This window comes from Heliangelus exortis, chromosome 2 (genome assembly GCF_036169615.1).
Source record: "Heliangelus exortis chromosome 2, bHelExo1.hap1, whole genome shotgun sequence".
NCBI lineage: Eukaryota > Metazoa > Chordata > Aves > Apodiformes > Trochilidae > Heliangelus > Heliangelus exortis.
The window spans coordinates 58,414,773-58,440,177 of NC_092423.1; positions in this window are offsets into that span (position 1 = coordinate 58,414,773).

The window sequence follows — 25,405 nt, forward strand, 5'->3', positions numbered from 1 at the left end:
CGGCTTGAGGGATTACTTTTGACTGCTATTTGTTCTCTGTCTACCAATTTCCAATGAAATTGGAAGAATCTTTTTACTGTGTTTTGCTTTTGATGACCAAAAACGAATACATTCAGATTCTTTGTTGTTAGGTCACAAATTAAAAATCTATCTAGAAAATTAACACAGCCTGGTGGTTAAACTCTAAGTTGTATTCACAGCTCTGGAGATCAAGAACACTTTCTGAGGAAGCAAAATCATGTATACTTCTTTTTCATAAAAGATAATATTTTTAGCAGTCAGAGATCACTTTCTGAATCCTTCATTGGAATTTGTCCATGATTTTGCTTTTTTCCCCGTTACTTAAATATATCCTTAACTATATGGGTGGGAGGAGTAAACATGAGAGGAGAAAAAAATAAGAGAGGGAAAGTTAACAGGTAGAAAACACAGCCAATCAGATCAGAAAGTTAGTGTTCTGAGTAGTTAATCCTCACAGCTATTAGCATACACATGATTAACTGTATAGTAGACCCGATTAAGTGTGTCTGTACATTATGCTAATACCTGCATGCTGATTGGCTGACCTGATTAACCATACACCAGACTCTGTGCAGTGATGGAAGAATGATGTGCTGGCCTCACAGTCTCTCTGCAAAGAAAGCAGGGGAAAATAAGAGAGCAGTGTGCCAGCTAGTTACTCAACATGCAGCAAAGAAAGGAGATGAGAGGGAGAGGCCATTTTGTCTGAACATTAAGCTTGAGATATGACGTTTAAGACAATTAAATTGCTTTTATGGTCTTGCGTCCTAAAATGTAGGCCTTTCCTATTTTTGGATGTAGTTCAGATAATTACTTATTCTAGAGTTTACCCATGCTTTTCTTTATGCATCTCCCAGCATTCATGGGAGCAAAACACTTACCACACAAAAATATAAGCACTATGCATTAATGACCTTTAAAAATCTTTCCAGAAAACTACATTATCACTAGTCTTGCAATTCAGCATTTTGCTGAATGTATAGAATATGTAATTCTGAAGTCTACAGAGGATATGAAGTCTACAGAGGAGACTTCAGTGGTGTTTTGGGACTGGGTGATTATGTGCTCTAATGATAAGTGCCTGAAAATGCAACTCACTGGTGCCCCGACTTTTTTCTGCCTGTAAAAACAGATGATATATATTTAACTATACGTCTGTTACTGAGTTATTGACAGTGAAAGTCAGCAGTCTGATTAAGTTGAAAGGACTTCCTAAGTAACTTCAGTAGGATTCAAGGATTCAGAGCCTGGCAGTGCCAAACATAGGGAACTTAGACTGGGGCATTGCACTAATGAGACTGGTAGAGAGCTGTAAACCATTGCACAGACACTGAAAATGCAGAAGAGCTGGACTGTTAGGACTTCTTGCCCTTGTCTGGGTGAATTCCCTCATGACCCATAACTCAAGTTCTGTGGAAGACTAAGTTTGTTGAACACTGATAATGTACGTTTTCTGGTATGAAAGACTGACTCAGTACTTCTATTTTATCTCATGATACTAGTCAATTCATCATGTCTATAAGCAGCTGTTTTACTTAAAGAAAACCAAGAGAGAATCTGAAACACAATGGCATGTGTAACAATGTTACTGGTGAGGTACTTTTAATTGTTTAAATTTTATTGAGTGAGTGAAGCTGTTATTCTTAATTGCTCCTCAAACCACATGACCAGTGAGTAGGTCTCCAAAAAGATGAAGAGTACATTCCTCCTTCAGTTTTCTGTTAAAGAAGTGTATACAGTTCGTGATCAGGTTGCTTATCAGATAAAGGTGCAAATGTTATATTTTGCAGTGTCATTTTGCAAGGGTATAGTTAATTTGAGTTAAAGAAAACTGTTTGGCACTGTCCTGGACAATATCCTGGTTTCTAAATATGGATTTGATGGATGGACTCCTCAGGGGATGAGGAACTGGATGGATGGTTGCATTCAAAGAGTTGCAGTCAATGGCTTGATATTCAAATGGAGACCAGTGATGAGTGGTGTTCCTCAGAGGTTGGTACTGGGACTCAAGCTGTTTAATATCTTTGTCAGTGTCATGGTTTAGCAGTTTGGGTAGACTCCAAGCCTAGAGACAGCATTCCTCTCTACTCCCTCCCCCACACACAAAAGGAAGATAAAAGGGGAATAAAAACTGGAGACTTCAAGTTGGAAACTGAAAATAATTGGATATAGATTTTACTAACACAAGGGAAAGGTAATAACATAAGGGGTAAAGTAACAAAGAATAAAAATATATACAAATATATGTTATAAATACAACCTGACAGATAGCACGTGGTGAGCTGGTGGTTACAAAACAGCAGCACAGCTACCAGGAAGTGGGAAGAAGAGGGAGGAGCTGCTGGCTTTCTTTATAGATATGCCAGGAAATGAGAGGGAATAGATCTCTCCCTTTGCATTCCACCCCCCTCAGAATCTGAAAGCCCTCCTTCTTTAGTTCCTCCTGTTCACACGGTGACAGTCAGCGACATGGACAGTGCAAATGAGTGCACACTCAGCAAATTTGGTGATGGCACCAAACTGTGTGGTGTGCTTGAAAAACTGGAGGGAACTGATGCCATCCGGAGTGACCCTGACAGGCTTGAGGCATGGGCCCATGCCAACATCATGAAGTTCAACAAGGCAAAGTGCAAGGTCCTGCACCTGGGTCAGGGTAATCCCAAGCAGAAATACAGGTTGGATAGAGAATGGATTAAAAGCAGCACTGAGAAGAAGATTGCTATTTAATGAGAAGCTCAACATGAGCTGACAATGTGCACTTGCAACCTCAAAAGCTAATTGTATCCTGGGATGCATCAAAAGAAAGGTGGCCAGAAGGTTGAGGGAGATGATTTTCTGCTTTGCTCTTGTGAGACCCCACGTGGACTATTATGTCCTGTTCCAGAGCTCCAAACATAAGAAGGATATAGAGCTCTTGGACTGAGACCAGAGGAGGGCCATGAAGATGATTAGAGGGTTGGAGCACCTCTCCTGTGAAGACAGGATGAGAGAGTTGGGGTTGTTCAGCCTCAAGAAGAGAAGACTCCAGAAAGGGAGACTTTTAGTGGCCTTCTGGTATCTGAAGGGGCCTACAGCTAATCTAGGGAGGCACTTGTTACAAGGGCATATAGTGATAGGACAAGGGGGTAATGGTTTTAAGCTGGAAGAGGGTAGATTTGTGTTAGACATTAGGTGAGAAATTCTTTCCTGTGAGGGTGGTGAGACACTGGAACAGGTTGCCAAGGGATGTTGTGGATTCCTCATTCCTGGAAGTGTTCAATTCTGGGTTGGATGGGGCATTTAAGATCCCTTCCAACCCAAACCATTCTATGAAAACAAGCAGATCACATTTAATGTGTCTATGTGTCTCTGATATGTCTCTGCTTCTGATTGCAGAAGTTAAACCATAATTTCCTCTGAGATGTGTGGCACAGAACAGGTGTTGCTTGATTTTGAATGGTGTATTCTGTTGAGTAACACAGAGAAAGAGTTCATGACACAGGCATATGCATATGATCTACCTTTAACTAGGTTCTAACAAAGTGGCCAGTGCTTCTTGTAGTTTCTGTATGTGATCAAGTGGAAGCACTGATGTGAATGGACACAGCAAGTGTGGTAGATATAGATACAAACAAAGGATTCTCAGTAATTTACTGGAGAAAAGTCTCTCTTTACTTGGAAAAGTCACAACCAAGTTATTAACTTGCAAAATATATTAATTTACTGCTTGCAGATCTTAAATCATTAGTTTTCCAAAGTCTTTGTTCATTGTTTAATCCCAATTATTTAAATTTTAGCTGACTCCTGTAAGTAGATGGAACTTTTTTTTCACAGAAGAAAGAGGCACTGACATGGTTTGGATGAAAAAACCTCAAGGAACTGTATATGCGTAACAAAAGTCCAGCCAATACTGCAAGTCGTTTTCTGCTTCTAAAATTATGAATCTGGTTTTACATCTGTTTAACGGTGGTTTTATTTATTTTTTCTTGTGTCCAAGAAGGAGATATTTTAAGCTTAAAATTAAAATTTTAGTTTAATTTAGAAGAACAATCTGTTGGTCGGTTATCTTTGTATATTTCAAAAACTCCACCAGTCCTGGAAAATAAGGTAAACTACCAACCCTGGAGCCATCTCAAAGGAACTGCGTTTGTGTCTATATGCTGCGGTCTTATCACACAGTTACTTTTCCACTTTTGAGAGGAAACTTTATTTTAAAACACTTAGTCTTTTGTGAACCAAGGAGAAACCAAGGGGTGAAAACTCTGAAGCCAACAGATGTCTTTAGACCAGTGCCTTGGTGTTTAACCCTGGAATTCCTCTGCTCAGATATTTCAGGTGACTGTGTTGTTGAAGTACAACAGAAAGAACAAGCTAGGCTTTTAAATAACTAAAATCCATGCAGGTTCAAGGTTTGGAAATCATGAGGGAAAAGCAAGACAGCAAGCAGAGGAGACTAACAAAAGCATGCAAAAGAATTCACAGACTTATTTTGGAGCTGACTGTAATCCTCCATCTCCATTGTACACAGGAAATCACTGAATACTCCAAGACAGAACTGGTAAAATATGGTCCTCTCCTGTACATCCTGAATTCTCATCTTAACCTCTACCCAAATTTGAGACAATGTATAAAAAGAGCATATTCTTCAATGGCTAAAGAGGAAAGTTTGAAAAGAATATATGTGCTATTAAATTAGCATCATTTGCTAGTGGTTGCATCTGAGACGTAAGTTTCCATCTAAACTGGGAGGCAGATGCATAAGAACTGAGAAATGACTGTGAATTTAAAAAGTCGGGGCATAAATTTTGTATGCAATTACCTGGATTTGGTATCATGGCCAGAGGCAAAGGTAGCCTACTGTCTTGCTGGGAAAGATCAAGAAGCCTACACACTAACAGAGAATGCACCTAAGCACATTGGTTATCAATTAGTTAAATTTGTATACATTTTTAAATAAAGTATTGAGACTGATTGAGAATGTACATATTTTACAGAGGAAACCAGTGTGTGTTGATGTATTGTAGGAGTACAGAAAGGGCAGATCAAGAATCACTAAAATTCCAGTTATTCTCTCCTAATAATGTGAATTCACTCAGGCTGTGAACAGATCTGTAAGTTTCTATCATAAAGAAGAGTTTATGTGGAAAAAAAAAAAAAAAAAAAAAAAAAAGAAAGAGAACAGTTGAATCGGCACTAATCCAGGATAATTTTGCTGCAACCAGTAGAGTCACCCAGGAAGTGCCAGACAGACTTATTACCTGAGCTTCCTGACACAGGACTGCAAGAGCTTCCTGAACAGAAGTTTTTTGTGATAGCTTCCAAGACTGAAAGACATCACCTATAATTGTGTACTTTTTGTTCTGGAAAGTGTAAGTATAGCTATGCCATTTGTTTTGCAAGTTACACACCTAACCAGCTGACGTGAAAGCCGCCATTTCACCCTGCCAGCATTCTTACCCTTCCCCTCCCATGTGTGCTATAGCAGCAGAACAGCTGTTCATCTGCTTTCATCTGGGATTCTGCTTTTGTTTAGCCTTGACGACCACAAATCACATCACTACAATGGCCACTCTCATTGTACCAAAGGCTGATGGAAAAACAGATCCACTTTAAGACTACTATTCAGAAACCCCAAAGAAGGAAGTGAGGACTAGCATTTTCCTGGTCCCTAACTGAGATTCTTTTCTAGCCCGTAATGCATTTTTTGCTTGCACCAGACAAGGTGCTGCACTGAAATTAAAGCAAGTGAGCTGGCTGTCAGTCCTGGCTAATGTGCTACATAGGATAGAGCACAAAGGCAGGTGGTGCTGGAGGTGTAAAAGCGGAGGCTGCAGCCATTGAAAGCGTTACTGTATTAATTGGCAGGAAAAGGGCACTGATAGGCACGGACTGTCAAGATGGCTTCTCTGACCCTTCTGCTTAATCCAAATGAGTAATTAATGAGTGTGTTATGATTAGCACTGCAGTAAACTCTTTGCTAGACAAATACTTTAAAGCTCTCAGGCTTTAGCTCACCATCTGATTGCCATTTGGCTAGCAGATTTGTTTTCCTCTGAGAAGCTGAACACACCCATTAGTTGTGCAGAGTGAGAATACAGCTAAAAAATAGAAAAAGAAATCCTGCCAAAATGACACCCCTGTGAAAGTGAGAATACACGTTCTCTCAGCAGAGATGACAAAACTAGTTATAATGTATAGGGCTGTCATGTATCAGGACCAGTTACCAGTTGATGAAGTGAGGGAGGAATTGTTCACAGAGCATTAAAAAATTTAGAACACGTACTTAAAATCTTCCTTTCTTTTCCTCTGAAAGAACCAGCAAAACAGGAGACTAGGAGCCATTAGCCTCCATTTTTCACTGGAATTTATCAGATGGATTTGTAATGGAAAAGTGTTTATATCCAAAAACTTCAGTGCCATCTCTGCCAAAAATACCAGAAGCCTGGAGATGGATTTGTTTTGACACCAACAATACCTTATTTAATTAGGATACCCCGTGAACTTGTGGCTGCAGAGATTTTACAAGAGATGTTTGTTCATATGTGGTCAGTTCAGGGAGCAGGATATTCTCCTCTGCTTTCTTAGTTTAAAGTAATCCAAGGGCAATGGGACACAGAATTTACAGGATAGTCTGTGTGGATAGGCCAGATGCTCTTTCTTCAGACCCTGATAACTTTGAGATAATCAGTACTGGGCCAACTGGCTAATGAGAGACGTGAAGAAGAGAATATTCACAGAAATGCAAGCATCCAACCAGCCTCCAGAGCAGTCACATTTACTCAGAGGTCCACTTGTGGAAGAACAGGAGCAGGAAGCATGTGCTGTGCAGCTTATGGACTGTTACCTGTGTGAAAGGGGCAAAAAAGTCCAATGTCTGTCCCCACATTTGCCAGTCAGTCACTTCTGGATAACTAGATTTGAGCAAACTGGAAATGGAAAAATAATAATAAAAGAATAGAATAAAATAGAATAGAATAAAATAAAATAACCCACTTGTGAAGCACATTTCATACTCCCCCAGGCAAGCCTAACTACTTCACGCACTAATTACAGAGATTAGAAAGAAGGGAGAAATATTACTACCACCTATGTCTTCCACTGCCCTTAAAACAAATGTAAAGGACAATTAACAACAGATTAGCTCCATGTCCTAGTTTGCCATGTGAGGATGATCGCTGACCTTCTCATTTCATCCTCATTAGTGTCTCAGGCCAATAGACCCACTGCTCTTTAATCATCACCCATCATCCTTTGCTTCAACACATGGAAACAAATGATGTGTTGCCAGGAAGGTCAGGGGTCAAATATGAGTTTTGTTGTGGCTGGAGTGCAAACTAGAGGCAATGGGGTCAACTTTGGGGCAAATCTTTGCGGCAGTCTGTTTAAGCAGAGAAACTATTTTGAATGCATGAAGCGTGACACCCACTGTGTTTTTGTTTTCTCCTTACAGCTGGAATTTACTCCAAGATGTTATTTATTTATTTTTTTAAATTTATATTCTTTTAATCGCATGCAAAAAACAAATAGGGAGAAACAACTGGTGATTTACTTTCTTTCTGAGAAGAAAAGGTTAAACTGCAATGGGAGGGGATAGCTGCATACAGGGTTGAGTTGCGGTTTTCTTGCCTTTCAAAGCTGTATGTTGTTCATAAAGTTATGAATGCCGGAAGCTTTTCAGGCTGCCTCTCTTCATGCTGCTGCTACTCCAGTGCTACTTTCCAATTTGCCATGGATAGCCTCTGAAGACTGACAGGGCTGAAGGTACCCAGTGCCAGTGTAAATGAGCCCCATTCATTTCTTGCCATGGGCATATGGCATATCATTGTCCTCAGCCACCGAGGCAGAAGTGATGCAATTTGTTGGCATGTCCTGTCACAGCACAAACTATCTATCCCACTGAGTCCCCAGAAAACAACAGAAGCCAGAAAAGGGCAGCCAAAAACTTCACAGCTTTATCACAAGAACACACATGCACACAACACCCTGGTTAAAAAAAAAAAAAAAAAATCCCTATCTTTTTTCTGGACCCCCTGTGGGATTTCTGTTTTTGGGTTTGTTTTGTTTTTTTTTTTTACATTTCTTTGTTTGTTTTAACTTCCTCAGTGTCTCAAAAGTTGTTATCCAAACCAGCACAAAGCCTGGTCCTTTTCTTGTCCCCAAAATTTATAATTTGGCCTCTTAATTCTTCTAATTTTAAAATCTAACTTTAGTCCAAGACCACTGAATTGCAGAAGTTTAGCTTGTTTTCCTGTGTACTGCATTTAGTGAGAACTCATGAGTTAAAAAGGGGGTCAAATATTATATCTTCAACTTGGATATATGATACTGTACATTTCTGAGAAAATGTTAAAAAAAATCACAACCTCTGATTGAGAAGGAACAAACTTGTTTGTTTCATTTTTTAACTACCTTAAAACTTGGAGTGGTTCAGAATTCATATCAAAAACTCAGAATTACTTAATATTCCAGATAAGTGAAATTGAAGAGAAAGACGAAAAAAATCCAGCCGTGATACAAAACAGCAATAAAGTAACAGCTGAGCACAGAGAAATTCAAACTTGGGGAAGAAAGAGGGAGAGAGAAGAGGGATGATCAGGGAGCTTCCCAGTAAGAACAAAACAGTCAAACTTACTCTGCCCTCATTTGCATCTGGCAAGAACAGTTGTCAAATGCTTCACTGAAAACAAGGACGCTGAATACAATAATTGAACAAAGCCAGAAGCACTGCAACATTAAGAATACTTAGACCAAAATATATCAAGTATTGGACTTACCTTCCTGTTCAAAAGCCAGTCACCTGTGATAGTCTATTTTCTGGAGAGTTCTGTGCTTGGTGTCTAATTCAGCATTTCCTACAGTGAGAAAAATATGCTTTTCATTTAAGCCTGCCTCAAAGAAAATGTTGGTGTAAATTAAGGAAAGGTAAAAAAAAGATTTTGACATTGAACAAACTGTGCAAAACTCCAGACTAGTCTGAGGATTTCCAAAACCCCAAATCCTAGCATGTTTCTGAATGCTGCTGTACGTATTTTGTATCTACAAGGTTTACAGTCTATTTTTGCCCTTCGATAGTAAGCTGAGCTGCAAATAAGTTGTGTGCAATTAGTAGTGCTGCAAATCAGACAATTAGAGGTGACTGTGATCAGATTTACACTGTAAATTAAGTATGTGATAGAATGAGAGTGTGAGTTTTACTAGGTAAAATTTGAACCCATAAAATGAAGTCAGTTATACTACAGTTTAGTGAGAGCTGGTTCCAAGGTTAAAAGTTTGAATCCAGATCCAAATTTCTCCAGAGTCTGTGGTATACAATATACAATTCTATATTTTTTATTTGAGCCCATTTTTAGTAATATTACTGGATTTCTATAAACAAAATCATATGAAACATTTAAGGTGGGATGTTCAGGCTGGTTAGACTCAGAAAACAAACTTATGTTAGATGTCAGAACTAATTTTTGTAGAGACAAAGGTATCATGCTCCATATGGTTCATATTTCTGAGCATAGAAATTTTTGCACTAAGCAGGCCAATCATAAGCCTGTGTGACATACATAATTGCACACATTGTAGTTATTCTTATTTCTAACTAACTGAATATCTATGATACACTGATTTCTCAGACTTGTTTGGCAATACAAAGAGTTATGGAAACTCTTACCATCATCCTTTCAGAAACCAAACTAAAAACAGTTCTGCCAAACTCTTGGTCTTTGGGATTTCATTTTCAGCTGATACCACCACACAGCTGACAAATTCAGCAGTTTATGTCTGGTTTTGGCAAAGATTATTCTCATGCTGAGTTTCCTTCTGAAAGCATACATTCCTAAGGGACTGAAAGCTCTCATGTCCAAGGTGACATTTTCCATCATTGGCCAGTGGCAAAACAACAGGAGCTTTCTTTTCAAAATAAGAATATACTTACTGCATTGCAAAAAAAAGTCTCTTCATCTTTCAGTATATAGAAACACAAGTGAAAGGTATAAAATAGGCAGTGAGACATGGAGTAGGTCTCAACCTGCAAAAGTCCACAATTCTTCCAAGCAAGTAAATGCTTGGAAACAGCAAATCTGAACTGTTTACTAATACATGTAAATCCAATTGACTTTCACTGGGGTTCCATGACAATTTCTGCAAATGAAGCTTTGAAAAAAAAAAAAAGAAAGGCTTTTATAAATTTGATTTTTAATTTTCAAAGGTTCAGACAAAGAAGCATGCCTGCCTTGGTGACAGGGAATTGTAATGGCCAGAAGTAAAAGAAACACCACCATCAAACTGTGAATGAGTGTGCTTTTTTTTAAAACCAAACAATTAGTTCCAGTGAAAATTTATAGAAAGCTTTCTGCCTTCTCAAAAGAATGACATTTAAGAAAAAATTACATAACTGGCCATGTGTTAAGTCAACAAAGACCATTAGAAAAAGGCTTGATTTTGTCTCTGTAATGAAAAAAAATTGTACTCTTAGATATATAAATAAAAAATCTGGTGAGGTGGAATGGCTCAGTCTGTTCGACTAATGCATTTACCATTAATACTAGAAAATACTTTGAGCAAAGTCTGTACTGTCACGTGTGCAGATCCACAAAAGGAAATAGAAGCCTTCTCTTCTGAAGGTACACTTAAAATATTTTAAAACTATTTTACTTTAGTAATAATGAACTCAGCGCAGCCCATTTCCTCCTTTTTAATGACCATCTGGGGCTTAGAGGTCACATCTGCACTTCGGGTCATTGATCCCTTCCCAGCTAGACAGTAATCTAGAGGAGGTGCTCCTGCACTGAAGTTGTTATACCTCAATTATTGTTGACTTGGTAATTTAATGTGGAGAAAACTCAAGTAAAAGGTGGGTAGGGAAAAACAGTAAGAAGAGCACATAAAGCAGTGACTGTGAGTCAGCATAGCATCTGGAATGCTGAGAGGTGAGGGCACTGTACAGTGATGTGTGGTTTCTCTCCTAGAGCTGGAAAAAAGAGGATTTGAAATATAAACAGAAAAAGTGTGATCAAAATTTGGAAGACAGGTTTTATCAGATGGCAGGAGATACCCCATCTTCCATGGCCTTCAGTATGGGAAAAGCCCATCTTAATTCAATAGTAGCATGAAAGCGTCTACTACAACCAGTTACCAACAATGGCAACATAGAGAAAAAAAAAATTTAAAAAGTAAAGTATTAGTAAAATATAGATTTTAGTGTGGAAAATGAGGACTACGGCTTGGATGAAATGGTGAACAAGTGAAAACTTGTGAGAACAAATCCTTGAAAGTTCATCAGAAAGAAATCCTAGCACAAGAGTATCATCATTAGTTGATAGTGATAAAATTCTGAATTTTTAATTATGAATGTTGGTGCTCTCCATATAAACATCAAGATAAAGTGCTTGTCTCACATGAGCCTGATGCATTAAGAAATAATTAATAAGTCAAAAGGAAGCAAAATTACTATTTGCAAAAAGTTCCTAAGTAGGTGGACTTGATCATGTGTGAGAATTCAACAGGGCCTCACAGAGAATACAGGAGTAGATTGGGAGATGAAAAGACATCTAGTGCTATGTCACTATCAGGAAAAAAAATGTAGCTACTTATTTATTGGCATCACAAATTTTTAACTAAAAGAAGAAATTACGTTTAGTTGTATCTACTTAATTTTATTTTAGTTCTTGTAGGCAACCTAAATTTCTACTCTGAGCAAATCTAATGCAGCATTTGATCTGAATCAATTGGTATTCTGAGTCCAGCTTGTAATACAGACAGTGCCAAGTGAGATATATAGCAAACAGAAATGTGGGACAACGTATTTTTAAGGGGTTACTCTAAAAAAGGTGCAGATGGTATGGTAAGCATACAACTCAATGAGCTTCTGTTTTGATTCTGTGAGAAAAAGTTAATCTAATTGTTGGGTGAATAAACAGAAGAGACATGAAGGCCACTAGGATCACATCTCTAGAGGACAAGATGGAGATATTGCACAAATAACTTGCACCCAGTTTCTAAAAAATAGATATTGAAAAATTGGAGAGGTTGAGGTAGAAAGCCACAAAACCTTTGTGACCTTAAGGAATTATTTCACAGTTGAAGACTTACAGAGTTCCATCCATTTAGCTTCCCCCCAAAAAACCCCCCCCAAAAAAAGCCAAACTGAGAGATGGCTTGATTACAGTATTAAAGTGCCTTCACAGGAAGAAAATAAAAGGTAGTAAAGTCCTCTTTAATCTAATACAGAAAGAAACAACAAAAACCAATGTATAAAAACTGAAGTCAGACAAATTCCAATTGGAAATAAGCCACAGTGAGAATGATTAACTGTTGGAACAAACTACCAAAGGAAATGGTGGATTATCCATCTCCTGATTGCTTCAAATCAAGGCTGGATGCTGTGATATCATAATAAAACACAAAGTAGATTTTACTCTACATCAGGTTACTAAGGGAAACAAAGTAGTTTCAGATATTCAAGAGGTGAAACTAGATAAACTAGTTTCTCATTCGGCCCTTGAAAAGATCCTTTTTTTTTTTTTTCTTTTGTGTAAATAAATCTACTCACTGAATTAAAAAAGAATTTTTTCCAAAACAACGTTTCTAAGCAAAACTCATGATGGAAATCCTTCTGTCCCTCTCTATCTGAAAAATACTCATAGTTGCTCTGTCTGAGGTGTTTGTCACTATTTTATGCCTCAATTTTGTAATTCCATAATGGTAACTTTTAGGCCCGATGTGAACATTTTAAGTATCCTCAAGTTTCTGAAAGGGAATTCCACACAGAGAAACAAGGAAAGATTTTAAAGACAAAGTACAGTAAACCAATAAAAATTAACAGTCAAGACAAGTTGGTGGCTATAATTAGAAATATCCTTCTGAGGCTGAATTTTATTAGAATTTTTTTAAGTGTGCCCTGACATGGAGGATCTGCAGAATTTTCTAGGAGAAGAACTCAGGTTGACACTTTCACTTCCTCCCTGTTCCATGAGAACAACTTTTCTTCTTCTTTCACTTTGTATTTCTCTTACATGCAACCATGTCTAGACTATTTTTATTTCTTTTTAGAGATGATTATCACATCTCCATATACATAGGTACGGTGTTTTCAGCCTATTTTGACTCCATTGTACCCCATCTGAGGGAGGAGAAGGGAAAGAAGCTTCTGAGATCAATACATTCTCCCCTTTTCTTCTGTCCTTTCTCCCATGACACAGAGTCCCACATCCTGAAAATTCTGCGGAGACTTTAATGAATTTTGAAGGCAAATTCCACAACTTATCTGTTCTTAGTACCTCCTTTGTTAGAAAGTACACAAGATGTTCAAACCATGGAGAAGTCCATGAAAGCCACATCTTTCTGCACATCCCTGTTGCTCAAGAGACCACAGAAGTCACCCTGTATCAGCAGGAAATTATGAGTCTTCTAAACTCAGCCCAGATGTACTTAGTAGCCAATACATTATGAAATGTGTATTCTCCGTTTCCTCTTTGCAACTCTGCATTCAGCTGCTTTGAAATGGAGTTTGGAGAGGAAGAACCACGTAGTACTCATTAAACCCAACTGCACAAACACCATGCTCTTCTGATCTTGTTTAGACATAAAATGTGAGATACTGCCTGTCTGTGTTAAGGGACTTATAGTAAATAATCTGGTGCTCCAAGTACTCTTTTAGCGTGTGCTTTTTTACCATGAAATTTCCTATACCCTGCCTGGATTACTCTAAGTTAAAACATTTTAGAAAGTTTTCATAGAAAATAAATTTATATAAATAGACCTTCTCCTCAGATGGAGAAAGCTTTGAAAAAATTAATGCTGTTGGTGTGCTTACTCTCAGAGTCTTGCACTGGTTAGATTAAATGTTAAAGTCTGTAAAAAATATAAAGCAAACCAAAACAATGACATGGTTGAGAAACAAAGTTTTAAGTTGGTTTTGCAGAAAAAAAAGAAGACCTTACCTTTCCTCTTCAAGCATTCTGTGTGTATAGCACAAGTTTGGATATGTCACCAGCAAAGCATATGTTAGTTTGAAATAACCACGCACCAAGGGTTTGGATGGTGCTCTCAGTCACATGGTGTGATTCTGGGGATGCCCTGTACAGGGGCAGGTGTTGGACTTGATGATTCTGATGGGTCCCTTCCAACTCAGTATTGTCTATGGTTCCATAATTTGTACAGTGTTTGCACCTAGGTGAACCTAGGAGAAAGAATTGGAGAGAAGGAAAAGAAAGCCAAAGTTAATTGCTTGCATACTATCCCCTTTTCTCTAAAGCACAGTGAAAATTATGGACCTTCAACTCCAAGTTGTGATACATGAGCCAAAGCACTCACTCAGGAACTCTGGTCATTTGAGAGGCATTTCTTTGATCCAAGAAACAGTGACTTCAATGTAAAGCAAGACTGAAAATGATGAGAACAACCTTGCTTGTTCCAGTCAGAAATATAAGCATGCTGCTTAGATTAAGAATAATCCAGGTTTTCAGGATATGCATGTGCAAGTCCAGAGTTAGATTTTCAAAGGGCTCCATGTCCCATTTAACTACTACAGCTTAAGCAATCATGACAGAACACAGGTCACTCTGCCTATTTAGAAGAACTGAGTCTGGAGGCATCAGTAAAATATAGGGTTTACTTTCCAGTACTGCTATTGTACTTACATGTTTAAGGAGATAAAGTTTTTAATTTAGGTCCTCCTATATCTGATTCATAAGAATCCAAAGGGATTAAAGTAATCCTTTTTTTTTTTTTTTTTTTTTTTTTTTTTTTTTTTTAAAGTAATAAAAGGTGAACTTCTTTACATTTGCAATGTTACAAAGTGGTCTAAGGGAAACTGGACTAAACTCTGTTGTCTTCCCTAAAGACAAAATGGTCCTTGAAGTACAGCTGCCAACACTTGCATGCAACTGCATTGATCTCTCCCTCTTTCTTCCCCTGAGAGCAGTTGGAATTAATCAAGATTTTTTGCATAGGGCCAAGAGGGGGGTGGGGAAGAAGAAAGTCTGTCATATGTCATTAGAATTGTGATTGTACATGTCACCAATGACATAGGTGGTTTAAAACTGTACATATAAATTTATGGGAAAATAAAGTAAACAGCTATAAACACATTTATACATAATCTTGCTTTGATGTGTTTTTTAATTAATCAGTAAAGTCTATACTCTTCTTGAGGTCAACAAGAAAATTGTCCTCACTTGAAGAGAACATTTTTCTTATTACATTGAATGAAATGAGTTGTGTATTAAACAAAATACAATGGGATTGAATCCACCTCCTCCCACAGCTGAAAACTGAGTAGGCTCTGCCTTACTTTTTCCCATTACAGTTATGCATCAAGTGCATTCAATAAAATGTCCTTCCCTTAAAATTACTGAATATACATAAGGGAAAAGTGTTGCTTATTGCAACATATTTTAACAATTCTTATTGAGATGAAAGCTTTAATTTCTATGAGAGTTATCAAAGTCAGGTCAGATTGGCAGCAGGTAATCAATCACAATTACATTTAATCTCAAAGTTCAAAAGTCACCACAGTTTAAAGTATGTTCAAGCATATGCAGATGACACTCTGAAGCTATTTTATTTTGCATAGTACAAATAGGAGGGGAAAGCCAGTTTATTTATTTTAAACAAGATTACTTATTATAGTGCTGAAAATCAGAGGTCTTGACAGGCAAGGAACCCTGATCCCAGTAACAAATTTACTGATAATTTTTTAGAGAAAGTAGGTACTCTGAGTAATCTTGGAGTGACAGAAAGGATGCATCATGGCAAAATCTGACACAGCCAGTCCACTGTAGTCTTAGGAGTAAGACAAGGTGATTAGCGGATGCCTTTGGCTATTAAAAATCAAACATCATAAAGTGCATTTGTGCTCCATTTTATCCCTCCTTAAAAGGAATTTTACTGTGTTTTACCCCATAGTTCACCAGCTTTGCAGGAAATCTGGCTTCAGATTCAATTCCAACCAAAGGGACCTGGAAACCACATTCCCTCCTCCTACCCAGGGACCACCCTGCTGGTGAGTTGAGGAAACAAGGAGGAAAAGGCAGAGAGGAAGCTCTCAGTCTGCTCGTTGAAGTTACTTCATTGGTAGAAATAAAGCAATCACTGGTGGAAGCCAGCTGAGGCATTTTTTACAACAAACTTACTTCCAGGCCCAGCACCCTCCTTTCTTTCCTGTCTTAATGATGATGGAAGAGTATATACAATGTATGAAGAGCTCCTAGTGTGATGACTCAGCACTTATAATGAGACGCCTTTGAAATATCTGTGAGGAAGAAGTAAAAAGAAATACAAGTACAGAATGCAAGTTTGTTTTTTCAAAGAACGCTCCACTAGGGTCTCTAAATTACAGAAAAACTCACTGTCTACCACACATTCAATTTCTTTATTATTCTAAGGAAAAGTTTTCATTGCAACTACATATGTCTTAACTCCTTTGAGTTGCACTGCAAATCCTCCCTACCATTTCCCTAAGAATGCTAAAGTTTTTTGTAAGTATCTCTACAGCTCTTAAAAATCGATAGAGGGGAGGTGGTGGCATACAGTGAGTTCATGTAACATAGAAGACAGATAAAAGGAACAAGAAGACATTGCTATTTGTATTCCCATTTTATCATTCTGCAGACAAATCTACAGGACATGGGACTGGGAAAAACAATACACATTACTGTTCCTTAGTTTGAGGTATTCAGGTTCTCTTCTATTTTGTATCTCCATCTTCCACTCTTGATAAGTATACATAGGTTTCATTAGGTTTCTAAGCCAAACACACATAGTAGATAAAGACTGGGCACATGACTTAATTTTTCAGCCTTCTAATTTCTTCTGCAGTATAGCAGTAACTGTAGCAAAGCTGGTCTCACACCTCTGCTTTTGAACCCTTCAGCCCACATACTTATATCCCTGAGCATAGGATTGTAAGATATTGAATGCCTGAAAATACATCCAGCCACCTCAACCAACCTGAATCCAAGATTCTTTTGAAGCTACATCAAAAGAAACTATAATTCCTTAAAACCGAGCTACTTTTACAATCTATAATGGCTGAGTATGAAACCTTAATTTATAGTCTCATTGGGGCAGAGGTTCCTCATGCTTGGTATTTTGTGCATGCAAAATAAAAGAGAACCCAAGATGATTATAAACATACACCCAACTCAGACAAAGGATGCATTGCTATCAATTATGGCATATGAGTCCATGAGCTGACACCTGCATTTGTTTGTTTCTCAAATATAATCTCTAAGGAAGAACAGAATGAAAGCAGTGGGATGGTAAACTAAAGAATGTGTCTTATGCTGGAGATCACAGTGAAACAAAGCTCAAATCATTGAGTAGTAGGTAAATACTACTAATAATATTAAAAGTTGTAAAATGGAACTTTGTTAGATGTGTGGTATTTCTGTACTTCTGAGTCCTAGATCATAATTTGAGAAGCTGTCTTGATTGTCTTAATACATGACAATTCTTTTACTTTAAAGGGACAATTATGTTTTCTAAGTGTGTGTGATAGGATGGGAAGGAGCAGAACACACATATATATATGTATGTGTATATACATATGTATGTATAAATTTTTCTCTGTTTTATACATCTGATTTTTTATGTTAGTTTTACATGGATGGCCAAGTTTGAGGAAGCAAAAGCATTTCAAGGAAGTAGTATCACATTTCACTGAGTTCTATATCAAAACATGCATAAAGCATCTTATGATTTTTATGTTGAGCATAAATCAACTAAGTTTACTTATAAGAACACTGAATGCTATATGATACGAGTTTTGTATGGTTCAGGGATTTGTTATTTGTACATTACTTAAACACTTCATAAAATCACTTTAGTATCTGTTCACTGTGTATATTTTCTGAATTAAGAGTTGGAAGATAGTTTCTTTTTTTCTCCCATCTCTGATATTTAAGCACTCCCATAAAATACCTAATTTTGTTGTTTATTCTTTTTAGATCCTGTTTTTCCATTACTTATTCTGCACATGTGACTTTCGATACTATTGCCAGATCTAACATGGGAGATACTGTTGGGGCATAGAGTTAGGGAGCAAGGTCAGGTGCTGAGACTAACTTCTTTTAGTAATAGCTTACACTTGGACTGAACTAAATTAACATAAATTGAATCATGTATTTAACTCTGACAGTTCTAATCAACTACATTTTAAATAAGTCATCCTTCGGTATCTCACAAAGTGGAAGTGCTCTCTGCCCAGACAGAGGGCTACCCTGAGAACTTACTGGTGAGGGGTGAGGCTTCAAACTGGAGCAGAGCTACTGAGCTGAAGGGTGGGGGGGTGACAGAGGTGAGGAACAGGTAGACGTGAAGCTACATGAAGAGTATTGGAGCAAGGGATCAAGAAATGCGTAAAATGGAAAAGGAAAGAGAAGGAAATCCTCTATGAACAGGAAGCAGACATTCAGATTTGGCAAAATCAACAAATGTCAAGTGATAATTTTATAATAAAAGTAGAAGATAAGAGCAAATTTTGCACTCTTAGGAAACCTTTGTAAAAACCATGATGATTTCAAATGTGAACACAATCTATTCCTATTTAAAACTTTGTAAACATGTTTGAGACACATAATAAGAGCTCCAAACTGTTAACCTAGGAGCAAAGACAAAAAATGTGACAAGCTAATTTAGACCTTCTTTCTATAAGATCTCTTTGTGAAATGAACAACAATACAGCTGATGTTTGTAAATGGAAGGATTAATCCATAAAATAATACCCCTTTCTTACAGATTTCTACTGTTTTATTAAATCAGGAGAAACAAGCCAAGCCTGAACAATGTTTCTAAAACAAAGTAATCATTTTAGTTCCTGAATATATTTAAGAACTATAAGTATAAAAAAGAAAACAATTAAGAGTTTAACCCAAAGTTGCAACCTGACCCAAAGTATTCCAAATGTGCCTTTTTAATATGCACTGCAGACCAATGTGCATTGCACATTTCTTCTGGTTGTACTTTTTAGAGGAGATGGAGGAGGAGGACGCAAATCACTAAGATAAAAAATACAGCTTTTGTTTGGAAAACAAAAATGAGATTGTAAAATTGAAAACATTGAAATGGAAGAGAATCACTATAACTATATCCTTTATTTACAAAAAATCAGCAAAACCTTGCTTCACTGTATGTGCCAGTGTACTACAGGCAGGTATTATCCAGCCCCTTTCTGAATGTTGGCAGGAGTGTTTGCTTTCCCAACTCTGTGAAATTCTAAAATTTAATGAAAATGCAGCCTACCATACTTTGTAAGCTCTTGGTAGATATTTTCACTTACTTTGTCATTTTCAGGGGGGAAACAATGGTGGCATCTGTGCCCTGGTGCTAACTGCTCATTTGCATGCAGAGGCAGAGAGATATCCGTTTATTATCAATTTTATGCATTACTTCATTTCATGGTGTTAAAACAATTACATTCAAAGGGTTCAGCAGTCCACAGCCAAGCTATTCAGGGCTCCAGCAGCATCATATAATAACGTTATTCAGGGGGAGACACATACATCATAGTTTACTGACTTAAAAGTAAAAAAGGAGGGAGAGAGGGAGAGAGAGAAGCAACTCCTATAGAGCTGGATACCGTATTTGTAAAACATCAGAGATATTACAATAACAAATAAACTCAGGGCAGATGGACATGAATTTTATTAACTTCTGACTTACTTTCTAGGAAAGCTGGGCAAATTTTTTACACAAAACAGTTCTACAAAATTCTCTACCACATATGTTCTCAGTGTTTTATACAACATAACAATGTTGAACCCATACTGCAAAGCTCTAGTTTTGCAAAATGCAGATACTATGCTTGCCTTGAAGATGTCAGAACACATACCGTGAAACAGCAGACAAACTGTTTGGTTTGAAGAGACTCTTGTACTCAAAGTACTCTCTACATGCAATGGATTTGCAATCTGATTATTTAGTTACTCCTGTCAAGGCTCTGCCAAGCCTCCCATGAGGAATTTACATTTGTCTATCAATTTACATTAGCTAAAACAGCTGTCTGTGTGAAGGATTTCAAGGTTTTAAAATGACAACCTACCTTCTGATACCAGTCAGCTCTCCAAAAGCCAATATGAATTGTGGCTCAGTAGTAAACGAAGCCAAAAAGCACATCTACCTTCAGTTTTTAGTATTGAGTTTGATGAGAAGTTTGTTTCAGCACAAAGCAAACAAACTACTTAACTGAGCATTTGCTGAAATTTTAAAAGTGCAAGAAAAAAAAATCAAACACCTTTTAATAATACCTTGCTGACAGAAGAAAGTAAGATCAGTGCTGTATCTATAAAATAAGAAAGCAATTACCAGCTTCTTGATTTTTATAGTCATCTGCTACCACTAAGCAACTTGACTGAAGCCCAGGAGAAGAAAAAGCATTTTGAAACATTTCAACATGAGGAGCTGAAGAGATAAGAAATTGGAAGAGGAGTATTATTACCTGGGCTATAACATATCTGTTGAAGTGCTTAGAAATTTCCTATTAGTTCTGGCTAGGGATAGTTGATATGCACACAGTGCGCTGATAAGGTATGGGTCTGTTCAAGCCATGGAGATTTGCAAGTTCTGAAGAAACTGGGAAAGCCAGCTGCTTTCTGGTAAGCACCACAGAGAACAATAGAGTCTGTGGCATTTCTCAAGCTATAGGCCACTCTCAAAAGAGTGGGGGGAAATACATTGACCTGTTGCATGGTCAGAATGCTAACAGAAGCAAAAGACAACATGTGGTTGAGGTGGGGATAGGTTTAGTAGCTGGAGAGGTACTGAGGAGCCTAGCACTGCTGGAGACACAGAGCCAGCACATCGTCTTTCAGCCTTGCCTCTCTAAGAGCTTACATGAACCAGTGTTGCAGAGGAAATTAAAAGGCAGCAGGTTCTTCAGTGGTTCCTGTCAGGTTTCCTCTGTTTCTGCTCTGAATATCTCACCATCTAGCACTTTCTTTTGAGCTCTCTGGCCCTGAATCTTCTGTAGTCATCACGTTCTAACAGTAAAGTAATCAGGGTACCAACAGCAGCCCAGTTGTTGTCTGCAAAAGCCATCTCAGAAGCGAAGCAAATACTCACTGAATTGGCCCATGTTGATTCCACACTAGGCTGCTACCAATGTTTTATCTAGCCAGTTTAAAGCTAGCATGGCTATCTTTACACTACACTGCAGTCACATTTACCTTAAGGGCAAGGAGAAAGCCTATTACCAGTTTTATTAGACTATACAAATTAAGCAACTTCTAGAACTGAAAAATTTGATCTAAGTTTTATGTCAGCATCTTCTAGTTTATTTAACTCTGCAGGGCTCGTGAACTCAGACACAGCTCTGAGGCAATGCCTCTCTCCTGATTGCTGTTCACTGGCTTGATTCAGGATCTAGGCACAAAGAAGTGTGTGGTAGGCATACTGCTGTCACTTGTAATGGAAGACATCTTCACATGCATCAGGTTCTTCTGTAATAGCCCTCCTGTTACAAAACCTGGATAATAACACAAATCATAATAATTTTGCTGTTACTTTGGCCTTCCACAATATGGTTTATTCTACAAGCTCTTCCAAGAGGGGACTGTCTTCATTTTCATGGTTACATGATGAATTCCTGATAACTGACTAAGGGATTTGAAGATGCAAGCATTAGCATAACAATGCAACTCTTCAAATTTAATTAATGACTAATTGGCCTCTGAAATAAATATACGAACAATCTGTTGGAAAGAAGAAAGAAGGATAACCAACAGTAAGAGGTACTGGTGTATAGATGGCAACTGCAGAGACATGAAAAAGAAGAACCCAACAAAACATGAATGTGTTAAACAACATGGATAGGTGTGTGGAGCTGCAAAGACAGAAAAAAAAAAATATCCTGGCAGTAGAATAAGGCCCATCTTACTAAAAGAATGAAGATTTGCTGGCTAGGCTTTGATGTTCTTCCTGTAACTGACAGGAAAATATTTTTAAAGCCTTTACATAGTCTCCTCTTTTTTTAGAAAACACATCCCCATGTACTGTGTTACAGGTAAGAATTGTTAAAATTCAGTGCTGCTTTTCCTTCTTAACACAAAGCATATAGAAATTAATCAGTTTGCATTTGTTAGTATCAATAAGTGAATGTATTTTTATTTAAGAGGCTCATAGGATAGAAATTACAGCAAATTAAGAATGTATCTTAAAATTATTGCTTCTCAGGAGTTCTGAGAAGAAATAGCCTAATTTTATCAAATTAACAGGCTTATTTGGACTGACGTAGTCCATCACAAGAACTGAAAGACCATACAGTGACAATGACTGTATTCCCAACCTGAACTATCCTGTTATCATTGATGGACACTAAGTAAGTTCAAGAAGTAGGGTGTGCAAAGAAGAAATCCTCACTAACTGTCCACCCAGTCTTATGCTACTGTATTCAGTAGACACTGACATGAAAAGCTTTGGGACTCCAAAGAGCTGTAGCAGCAAATTCTACTTCAGTCTAACTAGAATCTTTAACTGTCCACAACATGCTAGAGAGGTCTGTGAAAATCAGCTAAGCATTTCATATGCCTATCTTGATGAAGAAAGATCTGCAATAACTAGTGAGTGCTTTCTGCTTGCTGACAGCTGTGGGACGAATGCTGCAATTTCAACCTGGAAATAAATGAAAAGCTGAGATACTTTCATTGTGGGCTTACTACCCCCAGATTTCTTTTCCTTTAGTCTTTAAATAAGGGCAATACTTTGGTAAAATACAAAATTTTATTACTACACAGTACTTAGTGTCCATATCACTTAGTGTTTACATCACAAAGAATCACACAATGAGTCAAAGAACGGTTTGGGTTGGAAGAGACATTTTAATTATTATTTAGTCTATCCCCCTCCTCCCTACCAACCATAGCAGGGACAACTTTCATTAGATCAGGTTTTTCCTGTCCAACCTCACCTTAAACACTTCCAGAGATGGTGCATCCACAAGTTCTCTGGGCAACCTGAGACATGTTCCAGTGTCTCACTATCTTCATCATAAACAATTTCTTAATTATAGGAAATCTAAATCTACTCTCTTTTGGGATAGATTTATACATCTAGAAACAAGTTAAGCAAGTCATTAGTACTGTTAAACAACTTTGCTCTCTTAAAAACAAATATTAGCTTAAACATTTTAGATAACACTTCAGATCCATAAATTGTTAAGAAATGCTACATATATAGAGGTTTATAAATAGATATACATATATATACACATATATGTATACATACATATATTTATATGAAATATATATAGATTTATAAATGTATATATTATATATAAATATATACATATATTTATAACACTTAATATTGGAATAGGTTACTGTAACTCCACATATACTAAAGAGGTTATGCTAGGTTTTGTCAAAAGAAATTTTTGGCTCTGTGGATCTTAAAAATATAAGATCGGGAGTTGTTGGAAGAAGAAAATTATATGTTATTTAAGTATGCAATTTTTAATTTTTTTTTAAGGATTGGAGGACAGCAAACCACATGAAACAGAAGACAAAATTTATCTCCTAGTTGCCAATGAAGGTACTGGTTCTCATCGTCAAATGTCAAAAACCAGTTCATCAGCAGTTCATTTTCCAACGAGATCACTTTATTGCTGCACTGAAGTGATTCAAACTCTTAGAGCCCTTTCTACCTCAAAATGGCAGTCAGAGGTGGGGAGAACAGACACAGAAGTAGCAACTAAAATGTCCAGTCTGCCTGCCAGAGGAAAAGAGATCCTAATAGGCACACGGGCGTGACAAAATTTGAGAAGTTTGTATAAACAAGCTGACAATGAAATTCTGAGTGATGATTAGCATCTGTAGCTTCTGTTATGATCCACAGTAGCTATAGGTGCAAGTATTAAGTTGATGCTTGGATTTGGTCTATAAATTTATATATAAATAAGTACACCGCTTATTAATGCACCATATTTCATGAGTCTCTAAATAGTAAATACCTAAGAAATGTAGCAGATATATAGTTAAATAATGCAGCAGACATAGAGATGCTTTGCTCCCTATTTTGATTTTTTCTTGTTTTGGGTTTTGATATTGCTCACTGATTTGTCATAACAGCTAAATAATCTCACCAATTGGTGCTGATACGCTCAGAGGAAATGTCAAGATTGAATTTCATCTTTTAAAATATCCCCAGAGCCACAGTGAATACCTTTCTGGGGCTGTTTGCAAGAAATCAGTTTTCAGACCAGCCTGCAACTGGAACACTTCCACGCATAAAGGTACTCAGAGCAGGCAGGTGGCAGGCTGTTAATTCACCCCCTGCTCATTCCTAGAGGTGGCGTGATAAAATGAGCCACATGCTTATGACTTTAATGGGCTTGGTGCTCAAAACCAAGATGATTTCAGGACAAAACAGCATCCTTGCTAGCAGTTGGCTGAGACATCAAGAACAAGAAGAGAAATTTCTAAGACCTTACTGGTGAACATATGGCAGACTCTGATTTCCTTACTAAATCAGTTGATATTACTAGAACTGGGTCATTATGCACACATTGTAATCTATCGTTAAGCCCAACAAAGTAATATTTAGCTAGTGTTTTAATTGTACTACAAGGAGTTATCTCTGTTTTTTGAACAACAACAACAAAAAGTTAGGAAGGAAGAATGGTGAGCTTTCAATTTTAATAACAGGAGATTGAGAATTTTGACATATGATGCTAACAGCTTATTCAGATAATGTTTGCATATATGCATATTTGCACTTATTTTTGGTCTTATTTAGGAGATAGGAAGTTTTTAAATTATTCATTCTTTTCCATGAAAAGTGCAGAAAAGTACATTTCCCAGAAAAGTACATTTCTCCTCCCTCTATATGCTTTCAAAATGCAAGTTGGCATCATACATTTCAAGTAATCTTCCAGCTGGTTCTACAAAACCTACAGCCAGGACATCACCACCTGTATTTCCAAACGACCATAAAGACAGTTTAATACACGTGCACATGCTATAGAACTGATGACATACAGGAAGAAAATTAATGTCTTGGCCTGCAAATCAAGTAATCTCCCACAATGCCAATCCATATGGCTACAGTCAATTAAAACAAAGATACATCCTTCTCATCTAGGCTGCTGAGCAACCATGCAGCAAAAGTTACAGAGTGGTAGAAATGAGGGCTTCTAGTTTGGTGTGGATTTTTTTTGTTTTTTGTTTGCTGGTTGGTTGGGTTTTTTGTGTGTGACTGGGGCTTTTTTTGTGTGTGTGTGTTTTTTATTTTACCCATCCTTCTCACATGATTTCTGAGACCTAAGCAGGCTGCTGTCATGAGTACTGTTTATGCAGAGCATGGGACAGAAGGGAAAGTTGTGCAATTCAGCTGTTGGCCGCTCACTCCAAACCTGATAAAGAAACTCACTTTGCAATATGTTAAGCAAAACTGCTCAGACAAATCCTATATCTGCCTCCAA